The sequence below is a fragment of the Oncorhynchus gorbuscha genome, unplaced genomic scaffold (genome assembly GCF_021184085.1).
Source record: "Oncorhynchus gorbuscha isolate QuinsamMale2020 ecotype Even-year unplaced genomic scaffold, OgorEven_v1.0 Un_scaffold_8334, whole genome shotgun sequence".
In the NCBI taxonomy this organism is placed as follows: Eukaryota; Metazoa; Chordata; class Actinopteri; order Salmoniformes; family Salmonidae; genus Oncorhynchus; species Oncorhynchus gorbuscha.
In genome coordinates, this window is record NW_025751529.1 from 330 (window position 1) to 12682 (window position 12353).

Genomic DNA, 12353 nt, shown 5'->3' on the forward strand with positions numbered 1-12353 from the left:
CACGGTGCACTGACCAACCACCCAGCTCTACCCCAGTCCTGTAGGACCCCTGGGGTCTACGATACACGGTACGCACGGTACACTGACCAACCACCCAGCTCTACCCCAGTCCTGTAGGACCCTGGGGTCTACGATACACGGTACGCACGGTACACTGACCAACCACCCAGCTCTACCCCAGTCCTGTAGGACCCCTGGGGTCTACGATACACGGTACGCACGGTACACTGACCAACCACCCAGCTCTACTCCCAGTCCTGTAGGACCCCTGGGGTCTACGATACACGGTACGCACGGTACACTGACCAACCACCCAGCTCTACCCCAGTCCTGTAGGACCCCTGGGGTCTACGATACACGGTACGCACGGTACACTGACCAACCACCCAGCTCTACCCCAGTCCTGTAGGACCCCTGGGGTCTACGATACACGGTATGCACGGTACACTGACCAACCACCCAGCTCTACCCCAGTCCTGTAGGACCCCTGGGGTCTACGATACACGGTATGCACGGTACACTGACCAACCACCCAGCACTACCCCAGTCCTGTAGGACCCCTGGGGTCTACGATACACGGTATGCACGGTACACTGACCAACCACCCAGCTCTACCCCAGTCCTGTAGGACCCCTGGGGTCTACGATACACGGTATGCACGGTACACTGACCAACCACCCAGCTCTACCCCAGTCCTGTAGGACCCCTGGGGTCTACGATACACGGTATGCACGGTACACTGACCAACCACCCAGCTCTACCCATCTCCTCTCTACAGACCACCCAGCTCTACCCTAGTCCTGTAGGACCCCTGGGGTCTACGATACACGGTATGCACGGTACACTGACCAACCACCCAGCTCTACCCCAGTCCTGTAGGACCCCTGGGGTCTACGATACACGGTATGCACGGTACACTGACCAACCACCCAGCTCTACCCATCTCCTCTCTACAGACCACCCAGCTCTACCCCCCCCCTCTCCTCTCCTCTCTACAGACCACCCAGCTCTACCCCCCCCACCCCTCTCCTCTCTATAGACCACCCAGCTCTAACCCTCCCTCTCTACAGACCACCCAGCTCTAACCCTCCCTCTCTACAGACCACCCAGCTCTAACCCTCTCCTCTCTACAGACCACCCAGCTCTACCCCCCCCTCTCCTCTCTACAGACCACCCAGCTCTACTCCCCCCATCTCCTCTCTACAGACCACCCAGCTCTACCCCTCCCACCCTCTCCTCTCTACAGACCACCCAGCTCTTCCCCCCACCCCTCTCCTCTCCCCAGACCACCCAGCTCTACCCCCACTCCTCTCCTCTCTACAGACCACCCCTCTCTACAGACCACCCAGCTCTACCCCCCACTCCTCTCCTCTCTACAGACCACCCAGCTCTAACCCTCTCCCTCTCCCCAGACCACCCAGCTCTACCCCCCACTCCTCTCCTCTCTACAGACCACCCAGCTCTAACCCTCTCCCCAGACCACCCAGCTCTACCCCCCCACTCCTCTCCTCTCCCCAGACCACCCAGCTCTAACCCCCTCTCCTCTCTACAGACCACCCAGCTCTACCCCCCTCTCTACAGACCACCCAGCTCTACCACCCCCTCTCTCCTCTCCCCAGACCACCCAGCTCTAACCATCTCCTCTCCCCAGACCACCCAGAACTAACCCTCTCCTCTCCCCAGACCACCCAGCTCTACCCCACCCCTCTCCTCTCCACGGACCACCCAGAACTCAACCACCCCTCTCCTCTCCCCAGACCACCCAGAACTAACCACCACACTCCTCTCCCCAGACCACCCAGAACTAACCACCACACTCCTCTCCCCAGACCACCCAGAACTAACCACCACACTCCTCTCCCCAGACCACCCAGAACTAACCACCACACTCTTCTCCCCAGACCACCCAGAACTAATCCCCCTCTCCTCTCTACAGACCACCCAGCTCTAACCACCACACTCCTCTCCCCAGACCACCCAGCTCTAACCCCCCTCTCCTCTCTACAGACCACCCAGCTCTAACCACCCCTCTCCTCTCCCCAGACCACCCAGCTCTAACCACCCCTCTCCTCCCCAGACCACCCAGCTCTAACCCCCTCTCCTCTCTACAGACCACCCAGCTCCTAACCCTCTCCTCTCCCCAGACCACCCAGAACTAACCCTCTCCTCTCTACAGACCACCCAGCTCTACTCCACCCCTCTGCTCTCCACGGACCACCCAGAACTAACCACCCCTCTCCTCTCTACAGACCACCCAGCTCTAACCACCACACTCCTCTCCCCAGACCACCCAGCTCTAACCACCCCCTCTCCTCTCTACAGACCACCCAGCTCTAACCCCCTCTCCTCTCCCCAGACCACCCAGCTCCTACCCCCCACTCCTCTCTACAGACCACCCAGCTCTACCCCCTCTCTCCTCTCCCCAGACCACCCAGCTCTAACCACCCCTCTCCTCTCCCCAGACCACCCAGCTCTAACCACCCCTCTCCTCTCCCCAGACCACCCAGCTCCTAACCACCCCTCTCCTCTCCCCAGACCACCCAGCTCTAACCACCCCTCTCCTCTCCCCAGACCACCCAGCTCCTAACCACCCCTCTGTTCTTCTCTCTGCAGACCACCCAGCTCTAACCACCCCTCTGTTCTTCTCTCTGCAGACCACCCAGCTCTAACCCCCCCTCTGTTCTTCTCTCTGCAGACCACCCAGCTCTAACCACCCCTCTGTTCTTCTCTCCGCAGACCACCCAGCTCTAACCCTCTCCTCTCCCCAGACCACCCAGCTCTAACCCCCCCTCTGTTCTTCTCTCTGCAGACCACCCAGCTCTAACCACCCCTCTGTTCTTCTCTCTGCAGACCACCCAGCTCTAACCACCCCTCTGTTCTTCTCTCTGCAGACCACCCAGCTCTAACCACCCCTCTGTTCTTCTCTCTGCAGACCACCCAGCTCCAACCACCCCTCTGTTCTTCTCTCTGCAGACCACCCAGCTCTAACCACCCCTCTGTTCTTCTCTCTGCAGACCACCCAGCTCTAACCCCCCCTCTCCTCTCTACAGACCACCCAGCTCTAACCCCCCTCTCCTCTCCCCAGACCACCCAGCTCTAACCACCCTCTCCTCTCCCCAGATCACCCAGCTCTAACCCCCCTCTCCTCTCTACAGACCACCCAGCTCTAACCCTCTCCTCTCCCCAGACCACCCAGCTCTAACCACCCTCTCTCCTCTCCCCAGACCACCCAGCTCTAACCACCCCTCTGTTCTTCTCTCTACAGACCACCCAGCTCTACCACCCCCTCTCTCCTCTCCACAGACCACCCAGAACTAACCCTCTCCTCTCTACAGACCACCCAGCTCTACCCCACCCCTCTCCTCTCCACGGACCACCCAGAACTAACCACCCCTCTCCTCTCTACAGACCACCCAGCTCTAACCACCACACTCCTCTCCCCAGACCACCCAGCTCTAACCCCCCTCTCCTCTCCCCAGACCACCCAGCTCTAACCCCCCTCTCCTCTCTACAGACCACCCAGCTCTAACCCCCTTTCCTCTCCCCAGACCACCCAGCTCTACCCCCACTCTCTCTACAGACCACCCAGCTCTAACCCCCTCTCCTCTCTCACAGACCACCCAGCTCTAACCCTCTCCTCTCCCCAGACCACCCAGCTCTACCCCCCACTCCTCTCCTCTCTACAGACCACCCAGCTCTAACCCTCTCCCCAGACCACCCAGCTCTACCCCCACTCCTCTCCTCTCCCCAGACCACCCAGCTCTAACCCCCTCTCCTCTCTACAGACCACCCAGCTCTACCCCCCTCTCTACAGACCACCCAGCTCTACCACCCCCTCTCTCCTCTCCCCAGACCACCCAGCTCTAACCATCTCCTCTCCCCAGACCACCCAGAACTAACCCTCTCCTCTCCCCAGACCACCCAGCTCTACCCCACCCTCTCCTCTCCACGGACCACCCAGAACTAACCACCCCTCTCCTCTCCCCAGACCACCCAGAACTAACCACCACACTCCTCTCCCCAGACCACCCAGAACTAACCACCACACTCCTCTCCCAGACCACCCAGAACTAACCACCACACTCCTCTCCCCAGACCACCCAGAACTAACCACCACACTCTTCTCCCCAGACCACCCAGAACTAATCCCCTCTCCTCTCTACAGACCACCCAGCTCCTAACCACTCACACTTTCCCCAGACCACCCAGCTCTAACCATCCCTCTCCTTCTACAGATCTTGATCCAGCTCTAACCACCCTCTCCTCTCCCCAGACCACCAGCTCTAACCACCCCTCTCCTCCCCAGACCACCCCAGCTCTAACCCCCTTCCTCTCTACAGACCACCCAGCTCTAAACCTCTCCTCTTCCCCCAGACACCTGGAACTAACCCTCCTCTCTACAGACCACTCCAGCTCTACTCCACCCACTCCTAATATCACGGACCACCCAGAACTAACCACCCCTCTCCTCTCTACAGACCACCCAGCTCTAACCACCACTCCTCCTCCCCAGACCACCCAGCTCTAACCACCACTCCTCTCCCCAGACCACCCAGTTTAACCCCCCTCCTCTATAGACCACCCAGTTTCTAACCCCCTCTCCCTCCCCAGACCACCCAGCTCTACCCACCACTCCTCTACAGACCACCCAGCTCTACCCCCTCTCTCTCCCCAGACCACCCAGCTCTAACCACCCCTCTCCTCTCCCCAGACCACCCAGCTCTAACCACCCCTCTCCTCTCCCCAGACCACCCAGCTCTAACCACCCTCTCCTCTCCCCAGACCACCCAGCTCTAACCACCCCTCTCCTCTCCCCAGACCACTCAGCTCTAACCACCCCTCTGTTCTTCTCTCTGCAGACCACCCAGCTCTAACCACCCCTCTGTTCTTCTCTCTGCAGACCACCCAGCTCTAACCCCCCCTCTGTTCTTCTCTCTGCAGACCACCCAGCTCTAACCACCCCTCTGTTCTTCTCTCCGCAGACCACCCAGCTCTAACCCTCTCCTCTCCCCAGACCACCCAGCTCTAACCCCCCTCTGTTCTTCTCTCTGCAGACCACCCAGCTCTAACCACCCCTCTGTTCTTCTCTTCTGCAGACCACCCAGCTCTAACCACCCCTCTGTTCTTCTCTCTGCAGACCACCCAGCTCCAACCACCCCTCTGTTCTTCTCTCTGCAGACCACCCAGCTCCAACCACCCCTCTGTTCTTCTCTCTGCAGACCACCCAGCTCTAACCACCCCTCTGTTCTTCTCTCTGCAGACCACCCAGCTCTAACCCCCTCTCCTCTCTACAGACCACCCAGCTCTAACCCCCTCTCCTCTCCCCAGACCACCCAGCTCTAACCACCCTCTCCTCTCCCCAGATCACCCAGCTCTAACCCCCTCTCCTCTCTACAGACCACCCAGCTCTAACCCTCTCCTCTCCCCCAGACCACCCAGCTCTAACCACCCCTCTCCTCTCCCCAGACCACCCAGCTCTAACCACCCCTCTGTTCTTCTCTCTACAGACCACCCAGCTCTACCACCCCTCTCTCCTCTCCCCAGACCACCCAGAACTAACCCTCTCCTCTCTACAGACCACCCAGCTCTACCCCACCCCTCTCCTCTCCACGGACCACCCAGAACTAACCACCCCTCTCCTCTCTACAGACCACCCAGCTCTAACCACCACACTCCTCTCCCCAGACCACCCAGCTCTAACCACCCCTCTCCTCTCCCCAGACCACCCAGCTCTACCCCCCACTCCTCTCTACAGACCACCCAGCTCTAACCCCCTCTCCTCTCCCCAGACCACCCAGCTCTAACCACCCCTCTCTCTCCCAGACCACCCAGCTCTAACCCTCTCCTCTCCTCTCCACAGACCACCCAGCTCTAACCACCCTCTCTCTCTCTCCCCAGACCACCCAGCTCTAACCACCCCTCTCCTCTCCCCAGACCACCCAGCTCTAACCACCCCTCTCATATCCCCAGACCACTCAGCTCTAACCACCCCTCTCATATCCACAGACCACCCAGCTCTAACCACCCCTCTCATCTCCACAGACCACCCAGCTCTAACCACCCCTCTCTCTCTCCCAGACCACCCAGCTCTAACCACCCCTCTGTTCTTCTCTCTGCAGACCACCCAGCTCTAACCCTCTCCTCTCCCCAGACCACCCAGCTCTAACCCTCTCCTCTCCCCAGACCACCCAGCTCTAATCCCCCCTCTGTTCTTCTCTCTGCAGACCACCCAGCTCTAACCACCCCTCTGTTCTTCTCTCTGCAGACCACCCAGCTCTAACCACCCCTCTGTTCTTCTCTCTGCAGACCACCCAGCTCTAACCACCCCTCTGTTCTTCTCTCTGCAGACCACCCAGCTCTAACCACCCCTCTGTTCTTCTCTCTGCAGACCACCCAGCTCTAACCACCCCTCTGTTCTTCTCTCTGCAGACCACCCAGCTCTAACCACCCCTCTGTTCTTCTCTCTGCAGACCACCCAGCTCTAACCACCCCTCTGTTCTTCTCTCTGCAGACCACCCAGCTCTAACCACCCCTCTGTTCTTCTCTCTGCAGACCACCCAGCTCTAACCCTCTCCTCTCCCCAGACCACCCAGCTCTAACCACCCCTCTCCCCAGACCACCCAGCTCTAACCACCCTTCTGTTCTTCTCTCTGCAGACCACCCAGCTCTAACCACCCCTCTGTTCTTCTCTCTGCAGACCACCCCGCTCTAACCACCCCTCTGTTCTCCTCTCCCCAGACCACCCAGCTCTAACCACCCCTCTGTTCTTCTCTCCCCAGACCACCCAGCTCTAACACCCCTCTGTTCTTCTCTCCCAGACCACCCAGCTCTAACCACCCCTCTGTTATTCTCTCCCCAGACCACCCAGCTCTAACCACCCCTCTGTTCTTCTCTCCCCAGACCACCCAGCTCTAACCACCCCTCTGTTCTTCTCTCTGCAGACCACCCAGCTCTAACCACCCCTCTGTTCTTCTCTCTGCAGACCACCCAGCTCTAACCCCCCCTCTGTTCTTCTCTCTGCAGACCACCCAGCTCTAACCACCCCTCTGTTCTTCTCTCCCCAGACCACCCAGCTCTAACCACCCCTCTGTTCTTCTCTCTGCAGACCACCCAGCTCTAACCACCCCTCTGTTCTTCTCTCTGCAGACCACCCAGCTCTAACCACCCCTCTGTTCTTCTCTCTGCAGACCACCCAGCTCTAACCACCCCTCTGTTCTTCTCTCTGCAGACCACCCAGCTCTAACCACCCCTCTGTTCTTCTCTCTGCAGACCACCCAGCTCCAACCACCCCTCTGTTCTTCTCTCTGCAGACCACCCAGCTCTAACCCCCCCTCTGTTCTTCTCTCTGCAGACCACCCAGCTCTAACCACCCCTCTGTTCTTCTCTCCCCAGACCACCCAGCTCCTAACCACCCCTCTGTTCTTCTCTCTGCAGACCACCCAGCTCTAACCACCCCTCTGTTCTTCTCTCTGCAGACCACCCAGCTCTAACCACCCTCTGTTCTCTCTCTCTGCAGACCACCCAGCTCTAACCACCCCTCTGTTCTTCTCTCTGCAGACCACCCAGCTCTAACCACCCCTCTGTTCTTCTCTCTGCAGACCACCCAGCTCTAACCACCCCTCTGTTCTTCTCTCTCCAGACCACCCAGCTCTAACCACCCCTCTGTTCTTCTCTCCCCAGACCACCCAGCTCTAACCACCCCTCTGTTCTTCTCTCTGCAGACCACCCAGCTCTAACACCCCTCTGTTCTTCTCTCTGCAGACCACCCAGCTCTAACCACCCCTCTGTTCTTCTCTCCGCAGACCACCCAGCTCTAACACCCCTCTGTTCTTCTCTCCCCAGACCACCCAGCTCTAACCACCCCTCTGTTCTTCTCTCTGCAGACCACCCAGCTCTAACCACCCCTCTGTTCTTCTCTCTGCAGATATACGTTTGACCCTCACCTGATGTTCAGTAACAGGATCCACCGGCGCAACAGGCTGAGACGGGCCTGAAGAGCAGGAGGAGAGGAGGGCTGTCTGAGCCCGTGCTGCTGTTCCCTAGTGTCTGAGACCTCAGCCCTGTAGGGGTTGGAGAGGGACCTTCTGTAAACTCCACACTACAGCACTTTTAACAGTCTGGACACAACACGTCTACCCTGTGTTTGGACACCCCCTGTCTACCCTGTGTCTGGACACAGTATCACCCATTGATTGGTTATTTTAAGACACTGTTTGACTGATTTTAATTTTACATGTTGTGTTTGTTAATTACGTGAGGAAAATCAATGATCTCAAATCAGCTGTTTTTCAAATAATTAACAAGTCTTGACCTGCTACAGTAGGACTAGAAACCATTCTGGTTATTCCTCTTTCTCTCAGTAGGACTAGAAACCATTCCTATTGTTCCTCTTTCTCCCAGTAGCACTAGAAACCATACCTGTTGTTCCTCTTTCTCCCAGTAGGACTAGAAACCATTCCTATTGTTCCTCTTTCTCCCAGTAGCACTAGAAACCATACCTGTTGTTCCTCTTTCTCCCAGTAGGACTAGAAACCATACCTGTTGTTCCTCTTTCTCCCAGTAGGACTAGAAACCATACCTGTTGTTCCTCTTTCTCCCAGTAGGACTAGAAACCATTCCGGTTGTTCCTCTTTCTCCCAGTAGGACTAGAAACCATTCCGGTTATTCCTCTTTCTCCCAGTAAGACTAGAAACCATTCCGGTTGTTCCTCTTTCTCCCAGTAGGACTAGAAACCATTCCGGTTCTTCCTCTTTCTCCCAGTAGGACTAGAAACCATTCCGGTTATTCCTCTTTCTCTCAGTAGGACTAGAAACAGGTAATTTTGGAGTCACTTTTATTGTATATAAGAATAGAATATATTTCTGAATGCTTCTACATTAATGTGGATGCTACCATGGTTACGGATAATCCTGAATTAATCCACTTTTAATGTAGAAGTGTTCAGAAACATGTTCTATTCTTACTTAAAAAGGTGGAGAAACAGTGGAGGGGGAGGAGTCTAGTGGTACGGACAGAAACAGTGGAGGGGGAGGAGTCTAGTGGTACGGGCAGAAGACAGTGGAGGGAGGAGTCTAGTGGTACGGGCAGGAAACAGTGGAGGGGGAGGAGTCTAGTGGTACGGGCAGAAACAGTGGGGAGGGAGGAGTCTAGTGGTACGGGCAGAAACAGTGGGGAGGGAGGAGTCTAGTGGTACGGGCAGAAACAGTGGGGAGGAGAGAAGTCTAGTGGTACGGGCAGAAAGCAGTGGGAGGGAGGAGTCTAGTGGTACGGGCAGAAACAGTGGGAGGGAGGAGTCTAGTGGTACGGGCAGAAACAGTGGAGGGGAGGAGTCTAGTGGTACGGGCAGAAACAGTGGAGGGGGAGGAGTCTGGTGGTACAGACAGAAACAGTGGAGGGGGAGGAGTCTAGTGGTACGGACAGAAACAGTGGAGGGGGAGGAGTCTAGTGGTGTGGAGGGGGAGGAGTCTAGTGGTGTGGAGGGGGAGGAGTCTAGTGGTGTGGAGGGGGAGGAGTCTAGTGGTGTGGAGGGGGAGGAGTCTAGTGGTACGGACAGAAACAGTGGAGGGGTCAGGGAGACTGAGGGCCTTTAACTAAACATCTTCTGATGTGTTGCCATGGCAGCACATCAACCAGCATCAACTGTGTGTGTTTGTAATTCCAGAGGGTTTCTTGTTGATTATACCTGATTTTATAGATCTCTATCTACAGGGTGCATTTAGTTACGTTATAGAAATAAATGTCCACTTTAATTTCCGTTAACCCGTTTGGATTGTCTCTACACAGTCAGTCTAATCACACACGGCTAACCTGCCAATCATATAATTCAACCGTATCCATTGGCCAGCCTCTGATCCCGTTGGCCAGCCTCTGATCCATTGGCCAGTCTCTGATCCGCTTTCCAATCTGTCAAAACGTTTCCATGGTTTTGCACGTTTATTTTCTTCTCTATTTTTTTGTTATGCGGTTGTTCCATTTCTGGGTGTTTTATCCAATAAACTAACAGTATTCTGAAATCACTTCCTGGTTCGTGGTGTTTCAAATGTCCTGTTGGAAAACAGAGACCACAGTCGTAGTACAACATGTTACCCCAGTGGTCACTAACCCTGGTCCTAGAGAAGGGGTGCAGGGGTTTGTTCCAGCCCAGCACTAACGTATTACCCCAGTGGTCACTAACCCTGGTCCTAGAGAAGGGGTGCAGGGGTTTGTTCCAGCACAGCACTAACTTACCTCAAACAGGAACACTGCCCGATCAACATGTTACCCCAGTGGTCACTAACCCTGGTCCTAGAGAAGGGGTGCAGGGGTTTGTTCCAGCCCAGCACTAACGTATTACCCCAGTGGTCACTAACCCTGGTCCTAGAGAAGGGGTGCAGGGGTTTGTTCCAGCATAGCACTAACTTACCTCAAACAGGAACACTGCCCGATCAACATGTTACCCCAGTGGTCACTAACCCTGGTCCTAGAGAAGGGGTGCAGGGGTTTGTTCCAGCCCAGCACTAACTTACCTCAAACAGGAACACTGCCAGATCAACATGTTACCCCAGTGGTCACTAACCCTGGTCCTAGAGAAGGGGTGCAGGGGTTTGTTCCAGCCCAGCACTAACTTACCTCAAACAGGAACACTGCCAGATCAACATGTTACCCCAGTGGTCACTAACCCTGGTCCTAGAGAAGGGGTGCAGGGGTTTGTTCCAGCACAGCACTAACTTACCTCAAACAGGAACACTGCCAGATCAACATGTTACCCCAGTGGTCACTAACCCTGGTCCTAGAGAAGGGGTGCAGGGGTTTGTTCCAGCACAGCACTAACGTATTACCCCAGTGGTCACTAACCCTGGTCCTAGAGAAGGGGTGCAGGGGTTTGTTCCAGCACAGCACTAACTTACCTCAAACAGGAACACTGCCAGATCAACATGTTACCCCAGTGGTCACTAACCCTGGTCCTAGAGAAGGGGTGCAGGGGTTTGTTCCAGCACAGCACTAACGTATTACCCCAGTGGTCACTAACCCTGGTCCTAGAGAAGGGGTGCAGGGGTTTGTTCCAGCCCAGCACTAACGTATTACCCCAGTGGTCACTAACCCTGGTCCTAGAGAAGGGGTGCAGGGGTTTGTTCCAGCACAGCACTAACTTACCTCAAACAGGAACACTGCCAGATCAACATGTTACCCCAGTGGTCACTAACCCTGGTCCTAGAGAAGGGGTGCAGGGGTTTGTTCCAGCCCAGCACTAACGTATTACCCCAGTGGTCACTAACCCTGGTCCTAGAGAAGGGGTGCAGGGGTTTGTTCCAGCACAGCACTAACTTACCTCAAACAGGAACACTGCCAGATCAAGGTTGATTCGTCCAGGTTTTCCCAAACTGGGGTACGGGGTGCCGTCGAGGTTACGCCAAATAAAAATGTGATTCACATTTCCAATGTTTTTATTTGTATCTTGCCTGATCAGCCTCGTTTCACTGCCAAAAATACAATTACCATCTAGTGTTCAGTGTAATAACAAAGTCAAATACAGGTAGCCTAGTCAAATAATTAACATCCAATCACGTTAACCGTTACTCATCCAATCACGTTAACCGTTACTCATCCAATCACGTTAACCGATACTCATCCAATCACGTTAACCGTTACTCATCCAATCACGTTAACCGTTACTCATCCAATCACGTTAACCGTTACTCATCCAATCACGTTAACCGTTACTCATCCAATCACGTTAACCGTTACTCATCCAATCACGTTAACCGTTACTCATCCAATCACGTTAACCGTTACTCATCCAATCACGTTAACCATTACTCTCTCACAGGAAACCTTCCCTCTTCCACAGACATTTAGAAACAAAACATGTCAATTTGAAAAATAAGCCACAGGAGTTTTTTGAGCGAGAATAAAGACTTTTGAGTAGTAAGACGTATAAAAGCAACAGATACCATTAATTAGAAGGAGCTAGAAGTGTCTTATATGGTGAGCTACCAAGTGGCTGGGACAGGCAAGTCCCATACTATTGTGGAGAACTTCATTCTTCCTGTTGGCTGGGACAATACTGGGGAAAAAGGCCCAAAAACTATACAGACAATGTCTCCATCAAACATCACTGTTTCCCGACGCATCAGTGACATGGCAGGAGATGTTTTGAAACAATTACTGCTCTGCAAACAAGCCAGTGAATTATATGCATTACAGCTGGATGAGTCAACAGGCCTGGCTCAGCTCCTGGTATGTTCGTTGTTGCTGGATGAGTCAACAGGCCTGGCACAGCTCCTGGTATAGTTATGTCTGTTACAGCTGGATGAGTCAACAGGCCTGGCACAGCTCCTGGTATATGGCTGTTACAGCTGGATGAGTCAACAGGC

General features: G+C 55.2%; 1 long non-coding RNA gene across 1 annotated transcript; it reads left to right on the plus strand.

Moving 5' to 3' along the window:
* The first annotated feature begins 281 nt into the window (after positions 1–281).
* On the plus strand, positions 282–8074 carry LOC124029944. The gene is made up of 2 exons (XR_006837876.1): positions 282–360; positions 7925–8074. It is a non-coding gene; the product is annotated as an uncharacterized LOC124029944 (long non-coding RNA).
* Positions 8075–12353: the final 4279 nt, after the last annotated feature.